General features: G+C 49.1%; 1 long non-coding RNA gene across 1 annotated transcript in view; it reads left to right on the top strand.

Annotated features, from left to right (window-relative positions):
* Positions 1-551: 551 nt before the first annotated feature.
* Positions 552-6,052, top strand: part of LOC140701798 (uncharacterized) — a 32,872-nt gene continuing 27,371 nt past the window's right edge. The window contains exons 1-2 of the long non-coding RNA XR_013537933.1: positions 552-1,844; positions 2,560-2,731. This is a non-coding gene — a long non-coding RNA (uncharacterized LOC140701798). The remainder of the gene's footprint in view (positions 1,845-2,559; positions 2,732-6,052) is intronic.

Raw genomic sequence — 6,052 nt, 5'->3', positions numbered from 1 at the left:
AGTCAACCAGGAGAGCAAAAGGGTTTGTCACGGGGACAAATTAATGAGCCGGCAACCACGGTCTTCTTTCCCTCCCTCTCTCTCCCATTTTTTCCTTCCTTTACCCATCACGGCGGCTTGTGTGACAGGTTAAAAGCTGTGCACGGCCGGCCTTTTCCCGGGGAACTCGAGGCAGTTCTGCTAAGCGAGGGCCTCGGCTGACAACCCAAGGTGAATTTCGGTCCGGGGTTGTCTCTCTCTCTCTCTTTCTCTCTCTCTCTCTTTCCTCTTCTCCAGGAAAGTGTTGGAAGCCAATTAACCTGATGAAGAAAAAGGGGCAGAGAAATGACAAGCCCATCTAGGAAAAGGGGAGATGACGTCCCAAATTGGCAGCACGCAGGAAATCCTCTGATGAAATCCTTTCTTTTCCGGGGCTTTTTAATTGAACACTTTAGAGAGGTTTGGATTTTGATGGTCCTTCCTAACCTGATCATCTCCCTTCCCAAGTTAAGGGGCAAAAGGGATCAAATCAGAGCACCGTTTGGAAGAGGATGCCCGTTCGCTCCCATAACCCCAGGGCCCCATGAAAACACGGCGGGGGGGGGGAGCAGCACCTTCCTTCCAGATGTTTTTCGGGGTCCAACATCCATCAACAGACTGGCTCGGGATCCTGGAGGTTGTCGTCAAACCAGATCCAGAAGGCTGCACTTGGCTGGTCCTTCCTCCGAAAGCAGTTCTTATGTGCTTTCTCAGGGCACTGCTAACTCAGGGCAACCTGTTGACCTCCAAAACGTTGAGTCGTGTCTTGCAAATTCGGGACTGGGGTTCCCTTCCCAAGTCAGTCCATCTTATGTTCGCTCTTCCTCTAAAGCCGTGGTTCCCAATCAGGGGACGTTGGCAAGTCGGGTTCCGAGCTCTGAGTCCCAAGTCCGAGTCCCTATTGAAAAAAAAGATTTTCCCTCTCTCAGAAAAAAAGGGGTGGGTGGGTTGAGTTTCAGTCATGTGGGGGGGGGAACAAGTTGAGTCTCTGTCCAGTCATCACCAGTGCGATTTAAGTCTGACTTGACAGCGAGTCGCACAACTCAAGTTTCCATGGCTCTTCCCAGCCTTAGGTCACTCTTGGACAACAATTTCCAGGTGCCTTCACCACCAGCTATGGGAGTTGTAGTCCATGAACCTCTGGGGACTCAGGGTTGGGAGCCGCTGCTCTAAAGCATGGATAGGTTTAACCAAGGCATAGTGGACCTTCCTTCCTTCCTGTCTTCCTTCCTTCCTTCCTCCCTCTCTCTCTCCCTTCCTTCCTTCTTTCTGTCATCAGCTCCTTCCTTTCCTTCCTTCCTTCCTTCCTTTCCTTCTCTTCCAGGACTTCCCAAGCTTTACATGCTTATGAGGAGGAGGAGGTTGATATCCTCATCTCTTTCTGTGAACTGCGACTCTCGCTCTGAGATTTATCCCTTCTCCATCCTTTCCAGGCAGAACGTATGAGCCCTTCTGGCCTGGTGGATGATTACCGACTCGGAACTCCAGGCAAGACCCTGGTCCTTCCCATGCTTTCTGGACAGCTGCCAAGCAAGCTAACTGGCAGGAAGAAAACTCCATGCTTGTGACATATCCCACCAGCCCCGGGACAGCCCCGGTTTTACTTTCTCTCTCTGTTGTCTCCAGGAGATGAAAACTGCGTCTGACAGAGAACGTGCAGTTGACGGGGAGGCAAAGCAGAGGTGGCCTGTGGCTCCTTTCGTCCTTTCTAGTCTACTCTCTTTTATTCTCCTTCGCTCGTTATTGAAGCAGGCAGGATGGCGAGAACGTGGATTCGTGAGCCCCCACCCCCACCCATTTGGTGCACCTACCTGTTACACAATAAGGTAATTGTTCATTAACTCGCTTTTTAACCCTCATGCATCAGGGCTTAGCCCTGAACAGCAGCAAAATTAGAAACGGGCCATTTTTTTTTCTCCCAGAAGCCAGCATGGCACAGAGGAGGCTTTTTAAAAAAAACTAGCATGTTTATGTATTGGTTCCTCCTCCCTCGAAGGAGGAGGATTAATTGCATATTTTACATTAATTTGCATGTTTTACTCACTGGGAGAATCCAGTTGGTGTTTCTCTAGGAGTGAATGGAGCATCTCCGTTGCCCAGCAGGCAGGGATGACAGCAAGCCTTTTGGGGCAGGGCCCGAGGCTTGGGGCCTGGGTCTCAAGCCTCGAGTTCAAGTCTCCGTACTTTCACATGTGTCCTGAGGCTTCATACTCTGGACTTCGACTGTGCGGACATCACCCGGCGGACTGGCTGCCATCTACGCAGAGATAGCCGGCTGACATCCATTCTTGGAGCTGGCCCGTTGTCTCCTTGCATGTAGGTCACCCATCCCTGCTGATGGGGGCGTGTGACCAAGACATCCAGCCGCATCTTGCTGATTAGCCACGATTAGCCCCACATTATGCAAACCTTCTGCAGATGTAAGGCATTCACTCACTTGACTAAAGCATCCCAGGGCATCGTTTTCCTCCCTGCCCTGCTTGGAGCCAGACACGTTGTGAAACCTATGGATGCCTCTTAGTGTGCTTTATTTTTTCCCAGAAGTGTCACCGGCGCCTGGCTCTCCTGGCCGTTTTCCTTCGGGAGTCTGAGACAAGTGCAAAGAGGCTCCTTGGGATCAATGTTCTCATGTCCAACACATTTATTTTGCACCTTCCGTTGCATTTTACCTGGGCAAAGGACCTCTGACGTCGGTTTTTGGATGCCAGCAGAGGTAAGCCAGCTCCCTTGGCAAAGATTGTGGTTTTGCTACATGCTGTTGAGTTCCTTCTGAGTTAGGGTGACCCTATGGTTTAATGACCCTGTGAATTAATGAGCTAGCCTGGATCGGCCTGGATAGGTGGAGCCAGAGGTTGGGAGTTCGAATCCTCCATCTCACATTAGGCCTCCCTCCTTTTCTGCTGCTTTTTACTTTCCGCTGAGTCTTCTTTCCTTGCACCATGCCCAAAATACGGTAGCCTCGCTTTACTAGTTTCCCCTTCAACAGGGAATTTAGCTTTGATTAGATCAAGCCCCCATTTTCTTCTGGGCTTTCTGGGATGTGGCAAATGTGAAAATAAAGAAATCCACAGAAAGGAGAGAAAGGAAACTGCGCACTGCAGCCCCCAGGAAATTAAAGCAAAACAGAATTACGGCCGATTCCTAAAGCATCCATTTGAGTTTGGAACTGCAGTCTGGCCATTTGGATCTCTGAAAGGTGGAGATAAAATTTTGGAATGATCTCTTGTAGCTTTTTCGGAGCTGCAATTCAGCTGGTATCCATTGACGGATATTAAATTCTGGAGGGCTGACTCCATATACAGTAGTGTGGGCACTTTCAGCACCGTGGACAGCTCCCTCGCCATAGAGAGACATGGCTCTGATCACCCTCTGAGCTCAGCCTGATGTGTATTAAAAGAGGTTTGTTGAATCATGGAATAAAGGAGTCGGAAGGAGCCTCTGAGGCCATTGAGTCCAACTCCCTGCTCAGGGCAGGAATCCAAACCAAAGCAGATCAGAGAAGATGATGGTCTGATTTTCTCTTGAGTGCTTTCCAGCATTGGAGCGCTCACCCCCTCCCGAGGTCATTGGTTCCCTTGTCGTACTGCTCTAACAGTTAAGACGTTTTTCCTGATCTTCAGCCAAAATCTGGCTTCCTGTTGCTTGAGTCCATGATGATGTGTCCTGCAATTTGGGATGACGGAGGACGGATCCTGCCCCTCATCTATAGGACCACCTTTCAAGTCTTTGAAAAGTGATATCATATCTCCTCTCAGTCTTCTGAGTGGAATAAGTGGGTTCACACACTTCTAGGCTTCCACCCCGCCCTTCAGCTTAGCTACAGTCCTTAATAGCCGAAGGCAGGGGACCGATTTTCCTCTTGGCCTATTGAATCAACTGGGGTGTAGTGTGTCAATGTCTCTGTGACTTCCACCGGCCTACCAGTTGCAGCTTACTGCTGGACTTTAGCCATTGTTCTTTCATTCATTCATTCATTCATTCATTCATTCATTCATTCATTCATTCATTCATTCATTCATTCAAAACATCATAAAAAGCATATCATATAAATAAACGAGAATTAAACCAAATGTATATTAAAATATCGATGCAGTTGGCATAAAGCTGGCCATTTCAATGGGTTTCCATTGGTAGAAATGCCTGTCTAAACAGCCAAGTTTTTAGAAGTTTTTAAAAATATTATCAGTGAGGGTGCCGGGTAAAGGTACTTGATTCCAGAGTCTAGGTCTGGCTCCTAGTCCTCTCCCTCCAGCCCTCTCTTGGTCTTATATGGGTTATGTAGTGGAAAGCAAGTCCAGATCAAAAGGACAATTAAGATTCCTTAGTCTTACAAAAGGCCAGCTCTTGTTGGAGGAAATTGGTTCCTTGGTCATACTTCTTAACTGTTTGAGCGGTATAACGATGGAACCATCACATCCGGAAGTGGTGAGTGGTGCAACGCTGGAGGCCTTCAAGGAAAAAATGGGACAACCACCAGTCGGATCTGCTTCGATCAGGATTCCTGACTTGAGCAGGAGGCTGGACTCAATGACCTTAGATACCCCCTTCCAACTCTATGATTCTATGGGGAAAAACCCTGCTAAAAGGATGAGGGCCAACCAGCTCCTGAGATTTCAGGATTCTGCTAAAGGAGGAGGCAGCTATGGGGATTTTGATAGTGAGCACCTCCATTTCAAGGTTTTCCAGTCCAACACTCTATCTTATCTTTGCATGAAAGAACAGCAAGGAAAGGCACTGCTTCCTTCTGAACTGGGTAGAGCCCATCGCTCTTCCCGCACCCGTTTGCAGGAGACATCCGCTCCGCACCTGGTGGGCGCACCTTCGTCACCCATGTGAGTTTGGCCTACATATCTTTTGTGCTGAATTATTAGCCAGGTTGCACCAGTTGCCAACACGCTGGAACCGCAACACCCATCAAAGGTTTAAGAGCTTTAAATGGGTGTTAATTAGCTCAGCAGGGAAGCAGAAGTTTCAAATGAGGTTTATCTCCTCAGCTCCTGTTCAGTTCGACAATGCACAGAGCTAAAAAGTCTGGGGCTTTCATTCAAACTTTGCCTAATTGAACCGATTAGGGTTGTTATCCCGCTAGCTTGCGTGTAAATAACCATCAGCCCTGAGGCTGTGGTTTTTATGGGAGTTTTTTAAAAAATCAGCCATGGGACCTGGCGGGTCTGGTGACGGAAGGCAGGGAAGTGCAGGTTTTCCTCCGAACTTTAAAAGAACCATCCAACTTCTGGATTCAGTACCGCAGAGAGCACTTATCGAGTTCAGGCTGAGCAGATTATCTTGGACCTGACAGTCCCCACCATGACGCAGATGGACAGACTTGAAGCAGTGAGGGAGTGATGAGGCCCTCTTGAAATTCATTTGGTATTCTTGGGGGGGGGGGCGGGGAAGAAGACCAGTTTTGCTGCATCTACAGCTGGATAACTTGGGTCCTGCGTTGGTGGAATTTAGGCAAGGAAAGCAGCCCCACTTGGTCCCACATAGGATAGGTAGCCTCTGAAGAACAGGGCTGGCAACTGAGAGAGGCTGCGGCCTAAGAGCCTTTGATTGGCAAATATCCCACCACCAAAAGCTGGAGCAGAGAGGAGATTGCATAAAGCTTGCCGTCCCGGCTCTGGCAGATTCTTCTTTCTTTTCCCCATGGTCTTAAATGTCTGTGCCTCTGTATGCACGGTTGGGTACCCCGGGAAGTAATAAATAAACACCCAGCTCTTAAAGGATTAGACAGGAAGTGATGACCGGGGGGGGGGGGGAGAGAGACACACACTCAAGCGAAAAAGCTTTGGAATAGATTTGTAGAGAGGACCACATTGCATTCCGACGCTGTTAGAAGATGTTTTGGCGTTTATGGGGGGGAATGGGATGTAGATAAACTGGTGTCGTTGGGCTGTGCCCGAGCACGTCATTTCTCTCCCCCCCCCCAATACCACTTCCCCGGCCGATGCTTTCGGATGATAAGGGTGCTCAGGCGCATGGCGCAACCAAGGCACATGGTGGATGCTCTTCGCCTCCGGGGATTAAGATCTGC

Source organism: Pogona vitticeps, chromosome 7 (assembly GCF_051106095.1).
Source record: "Pogona vitticeps strain Pit_001003342236 chromosome 7, PviZW2.1, whole genome shotgun sequence".
Taxonomy (NCBI): domain Eukaryota; kingdom Metazoa; phylum Chordata; class Lepidosauria; order Squamata; family Agamidae; genus Pogona; species Pogona vitticeps.
Note: the sequence above shows the minus strand (reverse complement) of the source record. Positions and strands in the feature narration are given on the sequence as shown.